Source organism: Octopus bimaculoides, chromosome 12 (genome assembly GCF_046866305.1).
Source record: "Octopus bimaculoides isolate indiv1 chromosome 12, ASM4686630v1, whole genome shotgun sequence".
Lineage (NCBI taxonomy): Eukaryota > Metazoa > Mollusca > Cephalopoda > Octopoda > Octopodidae > Octopus > Octopus bimaculoides.
The window spans coordinates 5,967,606-5,989,214 of NC_142939.1; the positions used below are offsets into that span (position 1 = coordinate 5,967,606).

Here is a 21,609-nt window from a genome sequence, read left to right on the forward strand (position 1 = left end):
ATATTGTATATATATATATATATATATATATATATATATATATATATATATATATATATATATATATATATATATATATATATATATATATATATATATATATCTGACCAATAGAATAAGTAGAAGGCTTTACATTTTATACAAAATAATAAGTACTGTAGTCGATGAGTCCGACTAAAAGTTTTCCTTCAGTCATTTACTGTAGCAAGATAGAAGATAAGCAAATTTTAGGTTACTTAACATATATTTGTGAGATGTTTCAACTTCTAAGGGCAAATTCACTGCAACTACAATGGAGAAAACATTCTTTTGATTAAAAGGTGTAAAAATACCATATCGGACCAGCGTTGCCCTCTATCGGGAGAAATACGGAAGAGAGCTAACTCTGGATAAATCCAAAACCGTAGATTTAACTAAAAAGACAGTCAACAAAAGCGGCTGAGCTGTATTGGTAGACAGCCTGATCAGGATAAAAATAATTGTATCATTATAAAGATAAATGAAAAGACTTATTACATGTTCCAGTATTCGTAGTTGTAGTATTGAGATATTTAAAATATAGTTGTATTATGATCTACGCCAACCGAGGCACATCTGAGCTAGGATGAGGATGTGCCATGTTTTGAACAAGTGAACATAGGATGCTATGACAGTTAATTTAGAAACTAATTTTCGTTTGAATGCAATTTTACTGTGGGTCCATCTATGAATAAAACATTGGATGTTGATCGGAGGTCACTTTTGATAGAAACATCGAATAGATATAAATATTGGAAATTCTTTCATCTTAGAATTTAAAGTTCGTATTCGAAAATATTATGAATCTCTTACACAAGTCATCTCTGATATTAAGACATTAAATCAATACTCTTTCTAATAGTATTAGCAAAGCCGTCAACCATATCAAGCGCGACGATTTCCTATTTAATTTACCTGTCCTGCAGATGCATACCCTGGATCAGAAGTTTCGTTACAACACTCCATTATACAGAACATTTACAGGATTACATCCGATCTGTATCTTAATATATCTAATGCACTTATACTTTCTTATATAACTTCCCTATATACAGTTAACATTTACGTTGCTATGTCAACCATTCACGTTCATACACATTTACACACAAGAGAGGCGACCCTTAACAGGCAGCCTTACATTTTTATGTAGATGATACCGGATTACCTCACCTCACCAGTCTCCCGCTCTCAGCGCAAGATGAGAGGCTATTTTCTAACATCAGCAATCGAATCCCTTTTAAATCACGCGTTAACTTCTTAATAAAAGAAAGGCATATTAGATTATGACAGTCCTACATTTACGGAGGAAAATTGGATCATTGCTAAAATTCCACTTACAGTAAGCTGTTTATTTGGTGATAACTGGGAGTTGGACAACAAAAACAACCTATATCGAAACTAAACACCATGGAAAAATTAGTCATGTAAGTTCCGCACTTTGAACTAACTACGAATTATTTTCGCGGGGGTTGACTCGATAGAAATGACAGCATTTCGTCTCAAATAACGACCTATTGCTAAATTACTTAAAAGACGAATTGGATATTGTCATCCGAGATATACAAGCATAAAAGGTGATCATTGCTGATAAATCTTTGAACATATTCCGCTTCATATTGGCTGATCTAAAGATCAATTATGAGAAAATCATCGTAATTCTAATACTATTCTGTTCTCCACTGGAACAACGCATAACTGAAAACTGCGAAATTAGTTGAAAGGATAGGTAGGTATCACGATTTATGATCTTTTACCAATAACTCTTAACGTGTGCTCCCATTTACCACTACGCAAGGTTTGTAGATGATCTCTTCATTTTGTAAGCAGATTAGTAGAACCTTCATGGTAATAATCCTGTAACACAGAACTTACTAGCGTATATTTACCTAACAACTGGTAACATATAATGTTACGTATCAGATATGATGCTGTTGACTGTGTCCTATACTTGAGAAATAAAAAAGCGTGCATTTTGTACCAAAACGACATGACAACTTCTCACCTTGATGACCAACGCGAGACAGTTCTTTGCCGGTTGTACTGGACAGAATTGACAGTACCTTTTTTCGAAAAGATGTCAATTTATTTTTTCCTGCAAATAAGTTCTATATTTTGGGGACCGATTCTGGTGGATGGTGAATTCAATACGTAAATCTGCAACATTTACAACAAACATCTCTTAGAAATCATTCAAAAAAAACAAATTATGATAACATACTAGTGATTATATCAGAGACAGTCATGAAAACAGGCAGCAAGGTAGATAATATTAATTTAATTCTATCAAATGATTTTTGTCACACAAAAAAGTGTTAAGCTCAAATATGGTAATGAAAAGAATGTGACTTAGATATACAGTAGTATTATATAATACAGTCTGTATTATATGGAAGAGAAAATCAGTGTAGATACCCCAGATGATAATCAAAATGTTTAACAGAGCATATTTGTATTTATCGCTCTAATATAACTACAGTGTGGTTAAGAAGGTCGATCCACAATCACTTTGTTAGTGTTGAAGAACAGTCATATACCCACAGACACAAACGTATACACACACAAATACACAAACCCAGATATATAGGCCAACTTTCCTCAATGGATATGACTGCAGCAATGTTTGAGGGAGGTCGGCCTTCTGTAAAGCACAGGTGATTTTATAATCTAGGAAATTTTATCCTACGCAACTGTTTTCTTTTGAACGTCATGTAATATCTCACTTTTCATTACATTATAACATGATTTGAAATACATATAACTGTTATTTCTAACAAAAATAAAGAACAGCAGAACAGCTTCACTTTTCGCTCAGTTTACTACTACTACTGTTGTTGTTGCTGCAGCTCTTATTTTTCTTTTGCAGCAGGTTAGCTCCCAAGAAACCTATACATAATCAAATTTGTTCTATGCTGTTTTCATGATTATTTTCGGTTATTGAGTAAAAGTTAGTTTTACGGTATTTACATGCTATATTTATCGAGTCAAGTCACCACGAATAGTATGCAATTCTGTTGCCATTGTTTTGACGATTTCTAATATATTTTAAAGATATACACTAGTAAAGGGTTCCTCGTTGGAACTTACTAAATGTAGTCTTAATTTTGTTGGAACTCAGCACAGCTCTGACTGAGTGCATTTATGACCAAAGTCGTTTCAGCCTTGGCCATCCTGTATTTTGTATTCAGATATTGTGCATGAGCAACGATAATGTGTAAAGCGTCCAGTGGTGTTTACGCGCGAAGGGTATGAATTGAGTGCTATTTTCGTTATTTATTCTCTGGCAAGCGGAACGGTCACTATAAATAGTTCGAAACATTAATTTCAAGATTTAGTGTGAGGCTAACAATTGTGGGGGAGGGGATAAATCGATTCCATCTACCTCAGTACTTAATATGCAATTCTTATTTCATCAACCACGAAATGATGAACGCTAAATTCGAAACCGATAGCATTCGGAATCAGACTGTAAAGGTGGAAGAAAAACCACCAAGTATTTTGTCCGGTGCGGTAGCGATTTTCTCAGCTCGCCGCCTTCTAGGTTCGAAATATTTCGAATAGGAGTTTCTCGATTTATTGTTCACGTGGGAACACGTGTGTCATAATCACATATTAGCAAATCACACGTACGACCTGTGGCAGTTTCGAAGTCACTGTAGATGACATAATCACACTGATGGTGAAGAGATGAGGGAACATATGGAAACGACAAAATTTTGAAGTGAATAAAGAACAAGGAATAGAATTTACTTGTTAAATCTTTCATATTTATTCTTGTAATTCAATATCATAAATACATTAGTTGTTTTTTTTTTGTTTTCTAATTTAGAGGTTAAAAGTTATTCTGCGCAATATTTTTTTCTAAGTTTTATTTACGCATTTATGTTTATTTTGCCGCCGTTTTGTAGTTGTTTTTATTCTGCCACAATAAAGAATAACCTCTCGAGATTCGTATATTTGATAGTATTTGTTTTACTTATTAGTTTTTCCTACGTTTTAAATTACTCATAAAACCTCAGTGCTAGATTCTATTTATTTCTGATAATCAACTTTATAACGGGACTTTGAACCTAGAGGTTATTTTCTCAATTTTAATGAGAAAGTAGATCTTTCAACAATTGAACTTCTTCCAAATTGTTCTGCACGTTTACCTTCATATAAAGATAAGATCATTATTTTTAGAAAAAGAAGACTATATACATATATACATATTGTTCTTGAAACACGGAAACTACAATACAAATTTTCTTTCACAATTCATAATTACAGAAGTTTAAGAAATAAATTTTCTAACACGTGATAGAAAAAAGAAATACGATTCTGACGAAGACTCACAGTTGATAATCTGAAATATTTTTTATTTTCTTTAAACATTTAAGAATTTCTTTTGGAAAAAATTCAGGTTACAGAAGAGAATATGGTATTTTTCATGGAAGGAATGAAAAAATATTATAGAATTGAATTTAACAACATCACTGCATTGGTTTGAAGCATTAGGTGGATATTTGATATCACGTAGTTCCACCGAATTATAGGGATAAAAAAAAGCTTAAATATTCTACTACAAAGTCGCTGAAGTTCTGCAACTGTGACACTGCTTGATGCATTTTCTGGTATGATTAATTCTTAAATGTCAATAAAAATATGTCTCACTAATATATATATATATGTGTGTGTGTGTGTGTGTGTGTGTGTGTGTGTGTGTGTGTGTGTGTGTGCGTGTGTGTGTGTATAACAACAATATATGTATCCCCCTACATATACACACAGAAAGATGTGTATGAATTCATAAATATGTGTCTGCTTATGTATTTCAAGTGTTGTATATATATATATATATATATATATATATATATATGCATGCCACTTAGATTTAATCAATGTGTCCTGTATATATATTCAATAAAGAGTAAAGTGTATCCTGAGCGCAGCCAATAGAAATACGATGGTAACTGTTAAAAGGCAGGAAATTTATCATTAATAATTTTCTTCTCCAATGTAAAATTCGTACTGAATGGGTAGAATTTACTTTTGAGATATTTGACATTACAATTGGCGCTTCAGTGTTAATCACTACATTCGTAGATCATTCCCTCTTGATTCATCCATCTTTGTGGCATCAGAAATCTTCTTTGCTACGTTGACCGCTTAACGTCTGAAATTGCCCCTCCTATCTTCATCCCTTGATTTCTGTGAAATTGGAAGATATTACCATCTGCCAATAAGGATATTTCGAACCCACAATCCATCAAGTATAGTGAAATCCTCTTTACCCGTAAAATAATACATCTGTGCCTCCCATTTCTCCTGATATTTGCCATATATATATATATATATATATATATATATATATATATATATATATATATATATAGAGAGAGAGAGAGAGAGAGAGAGAGAGAGAGAGTACCATTAATTTTCTTAGGTCGTTCAATTTGCCTCAATTGATCAACAGATCAATTGAGTAAATCTATCAATAATGTACCTTTAACGACTACTGGAAACAGGTGTACGTCAATTTCCTCTAATAAAGGAATTATATGTTATAACCATTATTTTTATCTTGTTACTTTTATATATATATATATATATATATATATATATATATATATATATATATATATATATATATATATATATATATATGCATACACAAACACCAACACTTCATATATCAAAGAGAAAGTCATAATTAAAGACTCAACAACGTTATAAATAAATTATGAATGATTTCACAATCCTACAAAAGTTGCCTGAAGATATCACATTTATAACGTTGCCATAATGATTCTGTTACCGAGTCTTTACATGCTTACTTGATCTTCTAGATATAAAAGTCAAATTACATGCATATCACTCTACTTTCAAGAACAAGAGTCAAATCATAGAATCAATAACAGTGTCTGGAAATTAGAATGATCAAAATGATGTTATATTGCATTGCAAGTTGGTTAGGTGATTAGATGACGACTGATGAAATTATTTCTTTAAAAAATGCACCAGAAACAGCCAGTAAACACTTCGAATCTGATCGTTTGCAAAACGTTTTATAATGTTACTTATACTATTATGCATGCGACTATGATTCAAATGTATTTGTATATGAATAAAACGTCTGCAAAAAATGTAAGCTATTCAAATGACTCGCATCGACAGATTCTCGAACGCAATACACACTCGTGTTCATATATTTTCTAAAGTTTCCCTACCTTAGAATAATGGTCAGGACTAATATAAATAAATACTACCGTATTTCTATATAGCAGAGTGGTTAAGCGCGCTGGCAACTAATCCCAAGATTCCGAGTTCGATTCTAGGCAGTGACCTGAATAATAATAATAATAATAATACATGTCCGGATGCAGTACCAGGCAGTGGATCTCATGGCTTCTGATCTTAATTGATTGGAAGTGTTATCATGTACATTGTTTTGTCTTGGTATAAAAAGATGGGCTACAGCAAATATTCTGCTTGATATGTAGCTTTTGAAGTAATTTATGGTAAATATTTGTGCAGAGACCATTTCATTGTTCTAACAATTCTGTAATCCAAAGTTTCAGAAATAGCGAAGAGTAGGCGTATATAGCTGTGTAGTTATCAGATTATGGAATTATGCATGCCACCCTGTATGGATTTGAGAAGCAGTGCAAGTATATCGGGGTTGTATACAACAAAATCAGAACGTATTCGTTATTCGTTTCTTGGCATTGTTTCTTTTTGAGGTTTCTGTTTTATATTTTTGTCTCTTGATGTAATTATCATATTCAAATTAATAAATCATTCAATGTCAATTGTTATTAACTTTCTGGGTTTCAAATGCCTTATATTATTATGACTAAAAGTGGAAAGCATAAAATGTGTTTGTGTGACCATACCACTTAATGTATGTTTACTGATGGTCCTGTTTACTGAGGCGGTTATCTGCAGTTAGGAATAGACAGACGTTTTGCATTATAAGTATATGTAGAAATCAAAAGTCAATGGCGTCGTACGTGACAAGGAAGAGAGAGACGGTAAAAAATCGAGAATTCCGTTTCTCCGATTAGTGTACTCAGAAAGGTGGCCTGACCAGGGCTACTGTACATAAATCAATAAGTAATTTCTAATAATTCAAAATACACCCCAGAAGCTGAGAATCTCTTATCAGTTATAAACAACCATACACACATATATATATATTTAAACCAGTGTCAACAATGACTCTTGTGTAACATACAATATAATACATACGCCCTCTTCAAATAATTCACCTTTACTTCAAATAATACACCCACTCTTTAAATACAACATCTATACGTCAAAGTTTGGACAAACTAACGCCATTATCAAATATTCAGTTAAAACAAGCCACTTAATCCACAAAAAGGAAAGAGAAATACTATATACGCGCATTCCACTGTATCATGATTTCAATTTCAAAACATACGTGTGAGATACAATTAATGAAAATATACATCGTGTGTAAAGCGTCAGTGTGCAGAAACTTCTATCTTGAATATTATGGAAGCTGTGAGACCGCGTTCTCCTATAAATATTATCAAGTAACTGTATTTAATATTGCAAAATTATAAAATTGTGATATTTTAAAATTTCATGGTCAGATAGATGCTTGGTGATACAGATATTTATGAAGCTAAATAAAGAAAATACTATCTCAGGGATTGTGAATATATTAAAAATAAGGAAGTTTTCAACAAAACCAGCTTGGGTCGAATCGTGTCCAGGCGTGAGAAGATTACTGCTTCATTTATTTAAATTAGAGTTTCTATGTATATTGTATCATCCAATGATTGCTATAGCTTCTAAAGCTGTCGTCTATAATTTCAACGAAGTTTCCCTGTTTCCCTTCCAGTTTGTCAGTTTACAATATCAAGCCTCCTTGTATCAGTATTCAGATGCTTCCAGTAATCTCTAGTCGTTTAATATTCTTCGTCGGTGTGTCGATAGGGTTACGGAAAGGGCATTTAAGAGATTTGTTCAAGTTGAAAGTGAGATTTAATACAAACATAATGAATGATGTATTGGCATCTTGTTAGAAGTGTTTTTACCCAATTCCCAATTTCATTTCAAATACTTCACTTCCAGCTAAGTTATAACTCATATACTTCCCATATATTCTCATCAAATGAGACATTTCTGTTGTATACTTGAACCCAAATCCCCATCTCATTTACATATAGATTCATATTGCACTTCAGTTTTAATTAGACTCGACTAATTACTTTTTGATTTGTACCTCTCACAAGGTACATTTCTCTTACATATATTACATTTCTCTAATTCGTTAACATTGCACTCTTCGTGGGTTCACTACATGACTCATTCTTTATTTGATGGACAAATTATCATTATTCTGATTTCTCCTGTACAGATTCCACAAACATATGTCATCAACAAAGATATCCCTTCAGTCAATTTATTTCCATCTGCGTTCATGTTTAATAGTATTTAACATTTGTCGAATATCAAACACGACGCAAAGTGTCTTTACACTGAATTTATTCAATACAGTTTTAATACATACTAACTTAATTGAGAAATACTGAATCCCTTACTTAGTAATTAATTTTAACATGAATATACTGCAGCACTTATGTTAACAATGCTTTCACTTGATCACCAAAAGGTATCTGCTACATGTCTCACACAAATCACAGACTCTCGCCTTGAAGATTTGGGATGTAATGTTGATAAGTTTAAACAATAACTATTGTATTTAATAGAAATAATATTACGGTACACAAGCAGATTATAATTCTTTTGTACTCTAGGCAAAAGTCCCGAAATTTCTGGGAAAAGGGTCAGTCGATTAGATCGACCCCAGTACGCAACTGGTACTTAATTTATCGACCCCGAAAGGATGACAGGCAAAGTCGACCTCGGCGGAATTTGAACTCAGAACGTAAAGACAGACGACATACCCCTAAGCATTTCGCCCGGCGTGGTAACGGTTCTGCCAACTCGCCGCCTCTTTGTCTCTTTGCAGATTATAATTAGGAATATTACCTAATTTTTTGAGATTTATTTGATAATTATATCAAGTTGCCCGTACAAAATCCTTACCAAGATAAGCAAGGGGATAAAGCTGTATACTAAGTGATTAATTAGTACATATGTATTGTATATTAATATAGTAATGTAGACTATTTTAGAAATGTATTCGGCACACAGACTTACACCAGTTTCGAGATGGTTGGTTATGTATGACATATAATACAAATGGGTGCTGCTGAATCACAGCTTGTACAAATTGAACTATCATCTGTGATCAACAAACATATATATCCTCTCAATTTATTCCGTCTGTTCAATATAACTTCGCTTATTGCTGTCACCAGATAACAACTTCATAATTAAACATTTTGCTGTAGCAAAGTGCATCGTTTACAATTCTATGACTATCATAAAATGTTATGGAGATGCACTTGCATAGCAAGTGACCTGATCTGAGATCGTGTGCTGGAACGAAAACAATTGCAGCGTAGAAGGTGTTCATAAACCATTTAAAAGCACACAAAAACCGTTAGATTCACTTCAACATTTAAATTTAATTTGCCAAAATATTTTCATCGCATTGAGATCGCGACCTGTTCACTGACAATATTTTGTGCTGCGATAGAATATGTTAGCTTTTCATTTATCTCGCATTTAAAATAACGTGTCAAAATATACTAATTACAACATAAATTAAAATATCACTCTCATGTTTCGTGTTTGCTTTGAATTTAAATTAGGTTTTAGATTACATTTCATCAACAAATTTATATTCGACCAAATTACAAGAATTAGAGACTGGCCCTATTAATATCAGTAATATGAACATTCTTTTTTGAAGAGTAATGAAAATAGTATCGCAATCTTGAAAATCAGATGGCGGTTTTAGACAAAATGCAACCGTTTACATAGTCTGACTCTATTTGTAGTTTAAGTATTCTTGAAAAAAATTAATTTAAAAAACTTTTTTTTAAAAACTAAGATATCGATCTACTTGCATGCGAAAAAATAATGCGAGATACGATACTCATATCTCATTAACTATATAATGAAATAACGATAACTTCTCCCATTTCTTTTCAAACACACCTTCCTAGCAAGCACTGCTGTAAAGAGCGAGAGTGAGCTAGAATGTTAAAACTTAGTTCAAAGCAGAGTTCAAACTCAATGTTTCGCAAGCGGATTTCCTCTGCGTGCTTTCGCTTCGTTACTATGGCAACTGTCCGGATACTTATTGATCAGACCTCATACATGCATTCTGCTTTACCTGTTCAATATATTCATTCATTTCACAACGGTTCTGAGGATTTCATTTCATTTGAAAGAGGTGCTGAGGTGCACTGCTACAGCTGCAGTCACTGCGCTGACGCCATCTCCTCCTACTAATACTACTACTTCAACTTCTACTAATACTATTACTGCTGTTGCTGCTGCTCTGCTGAAGCTGCCTGTAGGGCGATGAAGACGACGATGATGATAATGACGGATGGTAACAAGTGGAGTTTATATTTTGATTCAGGCACTCATACGCAGTAAAAGAGAGTGTGCATAATCAGATGGTGTCATGAGCATTCATATTCTATTCTAAGTAGACTCATTATAAAAATGCGCAAATCACTAAGGCTTGCAAATAATATACTCTTCAATTTTACCATTTTTTGCATCTTGCTCAATGGCTCAAGAATATTCTGCAGGGCAGAACATCTTTTCGAGAAGAACGCGAAACGACATTTTTGTTTGGCAATCGTCAGTCATGTTTTATTACCTTTTACCAATTTCGGCGTCGTATAATCTTAGCAAACTGCACTATCAGAATTATATCTAATTCCACTGTTTCAAAAAGACTGCCTCCGATTCTTGCAGTTGTTCCTAAGGAACTGTGGAATCTGATTCCGTTACTACTTAAATGTTCATTCACGTCGAATATATCTTTCCAATAGGAGTTGCTATATTTAGGAAAATGAAATAGATTTTAACATCATAAATCTACTTCACTTTATATTATAGAGGAACAAACACATGTCTGACATTTAGTTCGTTCTATAATATGTTTGAGAAGGTTATCCATTGTAGTCGTATACTTACGTATCTCTATAACATCGCAAATACAATATCAGTTGAATGTATTTGAAATTATGTTATTATATAACAAAGCACACAACACTATCATTTGTCGAGAAAACATTCATTTTGTTCGATAATAAATCGCAGCATATTAACAGGATATGTACAGAGACGTTTAAAGGGTAGAATTATTGGAGCCATTTGGATAAAGTGTCTTGTAGCAGTTATTCGTGTGTATTCTCGGTTGAAATCCCAATAGGAAAATTTTACCTTTCATATTTCAAAGTCGATCAATGAAACACACACACGCTCTCTCTCTCTCTCTCTCTCTCTCTCTCTCTCTCTCTCTCTCTCTCTCTCTCTCTCTCTCTCTCTCTCTCTCTCTCTCTCTCTCTCTCTCTCTCTCTCTCTTACTCTCTCTCTCTCTCTCTTACTCTCTCTCTCTCTTACTCTCTCTTTCTGTCGCTGTATCTGTCTCCCTCACTCTCTCTCCCTCTCTCTTTCACTTTCTCTCTATTTATGGATCTTCTGTCTTTTTCGGAGCCAGCTATCATTCCCTTTTCAATACAGTCTCGAAGAATAGATCTAACAGTTTCTTCAGAATTAAAGATGGGCTGTGCAAAGAACAAACAAATTCTACTCCTATTGCGTGCCTCCAAGTACGGATTAATATAAAGAACAGGACGGTAATAGTTAAAGACAAATGTACGTGTTTTTCATTATCTAATGTACAATAATATACAGTTTCAGATGTATTTACAGAAATTATATTGTATAAAATGTCTTGAAAATATTTCAGTGTCGTTATCGTATTACACTAACATGTGCAGACATTTGAATTAAAGTAAATCTTAGGTGAAAACGGTAACAACAATTGCCTGCTTAATAAGTTCATATGAAATGATGTACTCAATACAAAATAATGTACAAACGCACGCACGCACACACATACACACACACCACAAACATGCACACATACATACGCGCAAGCATGTCCCCCCCCACACACACACACACAAATACATCCCTTGCGCGAAATCAACTTCATTTATTGCGTAGAGATATATTCCACTTATATATTTCGCATTTATCTGAAACATATATATATATATATATATATATATATATATATATATATACACACGCACGTACACACACACACACACACACACACACACACACACACACACACACACACACACACACACATATATATATATATATATATATATATATATATATATATATATATATATATATATATATATATATATATATATATATATATATATATTATATAAAAGCAGCAGAAGTACAACAAAAAAAAGCTGTTACTCAGTGTTTCACGGTCCCGTTCATCGGACAGTTTGTTAAATTTCTAACTCGTCTCATTGGCGTAAGGGCTTCTAGATCACCTGTGTTTTGACATGTTGTGTCAGTCAGAAGTTCCCGAACATTTGAGCTTAAATACGCCACTGCTTTTATATATATATATATATATATATAATTTCAGAAAACGTAATGTTTGCTGAGCAATATCTGTATTTGCCAACCGAAAAGTAAAATCTTTATTTGCACTGTGTAGAGCGAGATGGGAAACGACTATTTGCATAATTATTCTTCATAAGTTCTCGATTATTCACACACAAATATGCTAGTTGCTGTTTTGTACGTCGCACGTAAAGAACATCTTTTTACGACAATTGTATATTCATAAAACACTAAGCTTATCAGCAGAAGGGATTCTTGGGCACCTGTGAAACAACACAATCAAACATCGGTTGTTTCCCGATAAATTAAACTACAACGATTAGTACATTAGCCTTGAAATCTAATCGATCGGGACATACAAAGAAGAAATATGTCACTCATCTATTGTTTGTAATGGACATTAGTAATTTCTTATCTTAATCTTTAAGATATCCAGTACAATACCTCCAAGAAGTTACAAATATATGCGTTTACTCACCCTTATGTTATTTCAAACGGTTTCCTTTAAATCTTATTTTTGCTTAATCTTTGTTACTGATAATGAAGGTATTGTAAAAGATCATGACTGACTGATAGTTGCTAAGGCGTGTAATTTTTGCCAACGGTTCACGTTGTTCATGTTACATTTTTCATGCAAATGATCTCGCTGTTATTACACTTGTCGATCTTACAAATTGTATAGCCAGTGTTTCTGTTGCTGCAGGTCATCTTAGCATTGATTCAGCTACGTTTAATAAATGATGTTGGACATTTTGTGTTGCTTGAATAGATTTGATAGGTAGGGTGCTGCCGCTAATGGTGTCGTTGTTAACACAGTCACTATACTATCGTTAGTGCTGTTCCTTTGTAGTGTGTCTGCTGCTGTAGATAATGATGTTGCTTCGTTACAGTTGGTCTCAATACTGGCCCTGCTGTTGACTTTGTAGCTGATGTTAATTGAGGCGCTATTGTTGCGAAGAATAATCATGTAAAAACTACAGGTGATAGCACTGGTTGATAACGATGTTGCTGTTGCTTTGAGAAATGCAATTGCGGTTTTGAGGCTGAAAATATTAGTCATCATAATGGTGTCGCTGGTCATGACGATAACATTGCTGTTACGTTGTAATTGCATTCAACATCAATGAAATGCTTCACAGATATTATTACTGCGGCAGTTGATACAATTGTAGACAGCCAAGTACTATTGCTGTATTTGTTTGCTTCGTGCAGTTGTTATCAATACCATGATGAATGATATTGTTATTGTTGTTACTGTCTTTCCAATAATCATTAATAGTGATGTTGTCTTTTAATTCAACTGTTATTACGAGTGAGAGAGATAATGAGTGTGGCTGTTTTTGTAGTCACCATTGATAAACGTTTTTGATTGCCGTTATTGTTGTTGTGCTTCTTAACGTAATCGTTGTTATGGTTGTTATTGTATTTGGTGTTGTCAATTATGTAGATAATAATGGCGTTACAGAAATTGTTTATATTCTTATGACGTTTTTTTATCTAATTTTATTTTGATTTTGTAGCTGTTTTAGTGTTGCAGAAAATGTTGATTTCTGTTGATTCAGTAATAATTGATAGTGACGAAGATAACGCAGTCTTTGCCACGTGATGACAGCGATAATTATTCTTTTGGTTACTAATAGTGCAGCGGATTGGAAGAATCGTCGTCGTCGTCGTTAACGTCATCAGCATGACAATCATCCTCACCATCACCTCGAACAACAATAATGCCATCATCAACGTCGTTGTTGTCGCCATCATCATAATCATCATCACAACCATAACAATAACACCATCATTTCCGCTGTCGATATCACCATCATCGTCATCATCAACATCATCATCACCATCATCATCATTATCAGCAGCAGCAGCACCAACATCATCATCACTATCATCATCATTATCATCATTATCATCCTTATTTTGCGCATAATCATAATCGGTATTGCAAGTCATCTTCAATTCGAAGCAGATATTGTTAAGTTTTTCTTTTTTTTGTGTGTGTGTGTGTGTGTGTGTGTGTGTAACGGTTTTAACAGTTGTCCAATTCTCTGACGATGTAGGCAAAATATGCTTACGGCTACAACAGTTTTTATATTTTATTATTGATACTATAATGACAGCTATTGCTTTTGGTAGTGTTATTGTTACGTGTCTATCTTTGATCGAGATCCCGAAAATAATTTCGCAAAATAACATTTTGTGTAAACTTTGAAGTATAAAATACTGATTGTTACGCGCAAATATTTTAAAAGTTTTCTGGAAATGCTTTCCTTATTATATGCAACAAGGCTTTCAGGAACAGTAGCTATGTTGGCTGAACCTAAAGCGTACAAAGTTTCAGCAATGCCACTTATTTCACTAATATTCAAAGTCAATAAGATTAGGTTTCCTATTCATATCTATCTATCTGTCTGTCTCTCTCTCTATCTTTCTCTCTCTCTCTCACTCTCTCTCTCCCTCTCTCCCTCTCTCCTCCTCTCTCTCTCTCTCTCGCTCTCTCCCTCTCCCCCCTCTCTCTCTCTCTCTCTCTCTCTCTCGCTCTCTCTCTCCCTGTATATATATATATATATATATATATATATATATATATATATATATATATGTATTGGTTCCTCCCGACATAGGCGCAAAAGCAAAGCTAATAATTTTGCTACCCACGTTTGGAGTTGGAAACCTAATGCAACATAACATACTGTAAAGTGGACATCAATCGAAAAATCCATATCATATATTAACGGATCAAAACAATGTTAGTTATGCATAGCTGAAAGAGCTCACATCCTTTTCAGATCTAAGATCTTCAACTCACTACTGAACTCTAGATCTGAAATTTGCAGTGGTTTTAAACATACACCTAAATTCCTTTTGAAGAATTGTGAAGTTCCTCCTTCAGATTAATACATGTACGATAACCTATAAACAACTATTTTTTCCATCTTATAATTTACGGTGTAAGGGAGAGAACTCTTTTCCCCCCTTTTTCTTCTTTCTGATTACTTTTTCTTTTCAGATTTTTCTTCCTTTCACTTTATCTATATACTTGCTTCTCGTCCTTTCGCGTTTCTTCTTTCATTCATTTTTTTAGCTCATTATGTCCTGTTCCTGATGTCTATGCCTAGATGTCAGACGTGTTATAAAACATTGCATAGCATGTTCTCAGCGTCTGAAACTAGTAGTGGCAAATAAAAATATGTATTGTGTCTATTAAATAATATTTATCTCTCAACAGATGGAGAAGTTTTTCGTGATCTCACCAACACGGAATAGTAAATTATGTGTGTGGGGTGCATGTGTGTGTGTGTGTGTGTGTGGCGCTCACCGTATTTTTATGCGTGTGACCATACCTATGATTATCAGACAATGGAACTCGTCTCACGCACGCACCCGTTTATTGACAGTGTTTCACTCATATTTACAAATTCTAAGTCACGTCGACCAATATTTTACATGAAGGAAATGAATGAGGCATGTAGCCATGTGATGGAAACATTACACAAGGTACCAAATTTTGAATGAAGCCATTCAATGAATCCAATTGAACTAGTATATGTTGAATCCATTTGAACTGGTATATCTTGAATACTAGTTCAAAAAGCAGGTTATTATAACATTTACAATATTAAAGTTGTTTTATCAAATACTTCCTGCACGTTCTGCGTAAGCATTTTTATATTTGTGCGTGAACATGTGTGTATCTTTATACATATATGCGAATATATGTATGTGCATATATTTGTATATAAGAAGGAAAAAGATAGAACAATCGTTTGAAGAAATTTCTTCGTTTATGATCTTATAATTAATACATAAAAACACAATGTAATAAAGAAAATTGCGGAGTACTTAAGCATATTACATGATAAAATTATAAAAGATACAGAAATAGATATATTTGTAAATAGACAAGAGGCATGCAGTTGTATACAAATATGCATTAGTATCTGTCATGCGGTATTAATAAACACAAATGGAGAATCATGAACGATTACCTATGATATTCAAATTCAATTAATATAAACGTGGCGATTCGAAAGTTCCGTCCATCTCGTGATAGTTTTCTTTGTTTGTATGGGAAAGTGATGATTTCTATACTGAAGATAAAGTTATAAGGCTCAAATAAAATCTATTATAACAGAAAATATCATCTGAAATCACATATAACTGCATATAAGGTTGAGTCTATTAAATTTGGAGTAAATGCACTGCTCTGATGAAAACGATAGATGTCAATGACATGTGTATCTTTAGAAGATTGGACAGGATAAGCAGGAATGACAGGAATAAAATACAGCAAAATATAATTGGTAAAAATGGATGTCGTAAATAATAAGGATTTGCAAGAAAATTACTGATATAGTTTGAAGTATACAGTGCTAAAGTATCGACATTGTTCAATGGTTAGTTTGAGTAATATTCCAATATACATCAAAAGCCTAACACTAAGAAATTTACTGGTTCTCTGGGGTATAGCTATCAATCAATCCTAATATCTTAATTGTATATTAATTGAAATTACAGTGATATAATTGTGTTAGCGTTAGAGCCAACAAAAACTTAAGAAGTCTGAAACATTAAATGTGAACAACTCCCAAGAGACATTAAGGTAAATGCAACAAAAATTACAGCAACAAGAAAACGGCTCATGAAAATTTAATGGAAGATGCATGAATTTTAATAATGCATGAAAATTTCCAAATAAGTACACGCAAGACATTTTTCTTTCACATGCTTAGAAAAATATATTTAAACGTTTCGAATATACGGACATATCTAGAATGAGCGGCAGATTAAACTGAAGATCAGTGCAAAATGCAGTCATTAAAATACATTGGACTATTTGCTCTCATAGAATTTATTTTAAAATTTATTTCCTATCAAAATTGACTTTGATTATCATTCCTTCTTTCGCTTCTTCACTCTCACCTATACCTTTCTCTTTGAGGGGGTGATAAAAATAACTGTCATTAATTTATGAGGTTTAATTTAGTCAACTGAGACCTCTTCACCAAAAGAATTGGCATCATCTCAATAGGCAAGAAATCAGTCCTTTGATCAAAGAAACAAACAGTGAAAACAGTACAGAGTTTGACGTCTGTAATTTTCAATTACTTAAATTTCAAAATGATTTAGTAAGTTTGTTGTTCTTTATCAAAATTCAGGCCTGTGAACTTTTTTTGTTTTTTTCCGTTGTTGTTGTATTTTGCAAGACATCAAACAATCCAAAGAATATATGATTATTTCTATTACTTCCTTGGCAGAAAACATTACAGGAAAAATGATCGGAAAATTAATGTTACTATTAATCTTATGAACCAGGTGAAGTGAAAATACAGAAACCACAACACTATATAATCACTTTGGCTCTTTTCATACCAAAATTCGTTTCAGTAAATTTAACTCATTTCATGGTTTTATTGATACAGAACCAAGAAATACCATTATTCATATCACTTCAATATATTGATTAAATATTTTTTTGATTGTTGAGATCATTTTGTGAGTAAATTCTAGTTCTTTATATTTTGAATTAATCTTTATAAATTTACAACTTTCTGACAGGATTTTAAATGCTAATTTAACCTATAATTAATTTCTATGCTAGTTCTTGAATGAGTGAGAAAGTGTTTCCTTTTTTTCCTTTGAAGATTTTGACGCTGCGTTCAACATCAAAGTGCATATGGTAAATTTAGTATTATTGATGTACTGTGTTTGATTTATTTATAAGAAACAATTCTTTCAATACGTTTAGTAAATAAAATGAAATAGCATAGTTCAATTAAGAAGGGGGTGTGAATACGGACTAATTTATTTTAGCCAATAAAAAAACTGCTATGCTGTACTTTCGGGTTTTACAATGGTTTAATGTTTGCATTAGGTTTAATTAATAATCTATATCTATATAAATTACAAATTTAAGGGAGCTCACTTGGTTCTCAATCATAATAACATAATATAAAATTAGAAAAGAAACCGTATACCATATAACCATGTCACTTACTGCATTCTACTTTTAAGTCTTAGCTATAATAATTGTAAATTTTAAGACCGAAGCAAATATTGATATACAGAGGGGTGGAACAATTTCTACCTTATGTTTGAAAATGAAGGCTAAAATGAAGAGATAAACTTATGAATATCACACTAAATGATATTTGCACATTGATAGTGAACTTATTCCTATGAGAGAATTTTTCTACATGATTAATCACCCAGTTATAAATATCAGGCAAATGTCCATCAAATGTTCTTTTCTTTTAAATACCGAAAGAGAACGTTACATAATGTAGTTCTAGTCATATCTAGTTTAACGACTTGGGGATGAAAACTAGATTTCTAGTCATCATAAGTCTACAATAGGAAGGCTCATCTTTAATTGAAAAGCAACTGCAAATCTAGAATAGTAGCTCTAATTTCCCTAAGACCAAAAACAATACAACACCGGTCAAGTATTTTAATTACTTGCATGAAGAGATTATCATTCAAATCGTCTTTCAGTCTCGAATTTTTATTCCAACAGCACCGAACGACGTATTCGTTACTTCACAGATAAATTCCACATCTTGAATAATATGTCTGACCAAATAAATGCACCGTCAATCTGCAATGGAGTCTCATAAAATATTTGGAATATTAACTGCATCGACCACATATCATATACAGCCGTGACTAAAACAAATGGACGACGCCCAATGAGAGTAATAAATAAATTCTACTAACACGGGCACAGGAGTGGCTGGGTCGCAAGAAGCTTCCTTCCCAACCACATGGTTCCGGGTTCAGTCCCACTGCGCGGCACCTTAGACAAGTGTCTTCTATTGTGGCCTACGGCCGACCAGATCGAGGAATAAAAGAAAATTGAGGAAAAGCTTTTGGTGCTATAGTTGGTGCTATAGTTTAAAGACAACGGGAATATGTCAGGTAAAGATGTCCTCCAGAAGAAAACACAGTGTGATATATTGACCAACGCTTTAAGCACTCTTCTAAATCAATTCTCTTAATTTAAAACTGTCTCAAGTAAACACAATGTCAGAAATTTAGTGGCACTGAGTTTTTCTTCTTTATCATTTTTTAATTTTTTTTAGATGAAATGAAAATCAGTTGTTGACTGATACGTTTTTTTTTTTTATCTACCGACTACAAAGAATTTGAAAGTTGATCTGTAGTCAAAAGGGAGAAAAAGTAGAACAAGTACCCAAGAACTTAACCAATACCTGTTCTGTAACGATTCAACACAGTGCATCATGTTCAAAAGAAGGGGTTTTTTTATATTCACTTAAGTCTATTAATTTTGGAGACGACAACATTTCTCAAATTTATCGACTCCAGTACTTAACAGTCATTTATTTCATGAACATGAAAGACAAATTTCTGACTGGGTTTTGAACACAAGGGTGAAACTTTTCTGACCCTAGCCATTCCACTAATCCACCATCCTTGATATTTAGAATTATAACGTACAAAATAAAATATAGAGATTGATAAAACTAAGAGATATACAAAATCAGAATCAAAGTGTATAGTAAAATAGATATCTACAATAGTCCAAACGCCAGAATACGTTATGAGATATCGCATGTGTCCCATAAATATCTATCTTTCTCGACATTTTCGCAGGTATCACTCCATTGTATTTGCATCCTAATGCAGTAATACACGTGTTATTGCTTGGAATTTTGTATTTGTTTTCTATTTCATCGAGTTCCCTCGCTAAATCATATTGCCTGAAGATTTATATACGTTATCATTGCGAAATATCTATTTGCAAGATTATTGCATACACGCCCCCACCATATATGCATACACGCATATACAACTACACACACATACACATCTATATATATATATATATATATATATATATATATATCTGTGTGAGTGTATGTATTTGTGTCTGTGTACACATTTTCATTCATTCATCGATGTCTAAATACGTACTTGTATATATAATGTATATACACCCACATTGAATGAAATAAACCAAAATGTATATTTCTAATATATGTATACTCACATACACACGTTGATACACACATATACACGTTAAAATTCACACACGTAATGAATCACAGCTCATTTTCTCAAGGAAATATTTTATTTATTGTAGACAAGACACCCTTAAAACCGTAAGAGATGATTACCAGAAATAAAATATATTTCATAAAGACTTCCTTTATAGAATGCCTATTCATAATTTACGAAACGCGAATTCATCTTTATTTCTTTGAATCATCCAGCTATTAACATTGTTTCTTCCATTATATTGTTTCTTGTTTTCGGAAGGTGGACCATGTAATTTTAACGTCAAACACAAAACATCTAGAACAATTTCGATTGTAAATTGCCTGTTCGCGGTCACACCAATCAAGCAATCGATTACATATGTTACTGGGGCTATAAAGAAAGACATATAGTAGCTATAGTTGACACCTGTGAATCTGGTTGCTGCTATTAATTGTCCAAAGAGCCATTCAGAAAAGCGATATAAAACAAAATTACTATAGCATTGTTTTATTCACTTTTGGAAAAATGGATATTTGCTGAGTTAAAAATGGACACTTCTCTCAGAAAAACTTAAGAAATAGAAGAGGATATTCATTTGAAACAATTATAGAAAACAAAAAACAAATAAAAATAATACCAGGAAGAGCCATTTATTTGGCTTCTTTATTGTTATTACATTTTGTCTTATAGCTCTTATTTCACAAAATAAAGGAAAACATTATTGGCTAATGTTTGTATTGATGTGATAGAATTAATGAATATTTGTTTTGTCATCTTGAAATATGTTTTCATTTTTTACTATGTATAGAGGTCAAGCCTGTACCAAAGTGTTTGTTGAGAAGAGAAAAATAGTGAGAGAAAGAGAGAGAAGTAAGGAATCAATGATAGAGAAAGAAAGTGACTGAGTGCCTTTGCTAACCTCTATAAATTAATATCACTATCACAACACATATCCGAAGTTTATAGCTATCCTGTGTGAGGACAGCGCTTTTGAATTCAACTAATTCAACTTGACGTGAAAGCCATCTCTACAGTCACGAA

The 21,609-nt window shown here is 32.9% G+C and overlaps 1 long non-coding RNA gene across 1 annotated transcript; it reads right to left on the reverse strand.

The window, feature by feature from the left end:
* Positions 1-3,772: 3,772 nt before the first annotated feature.
* LOC149132945 (uncharacterized) lies at positions 3,773-21,609 on the reverse strand. Its single transcript, XR_016243910.1, has 3 exons — positions 21,488-21,609; positions 16,557-16,658; positions 3,773-4,166 (listed from the first exon to the last, which is right to left on the reverse strand). It is a non-coding gene; the product is annotated as an uncharacterized LOC149132945 (long non-coding RNA).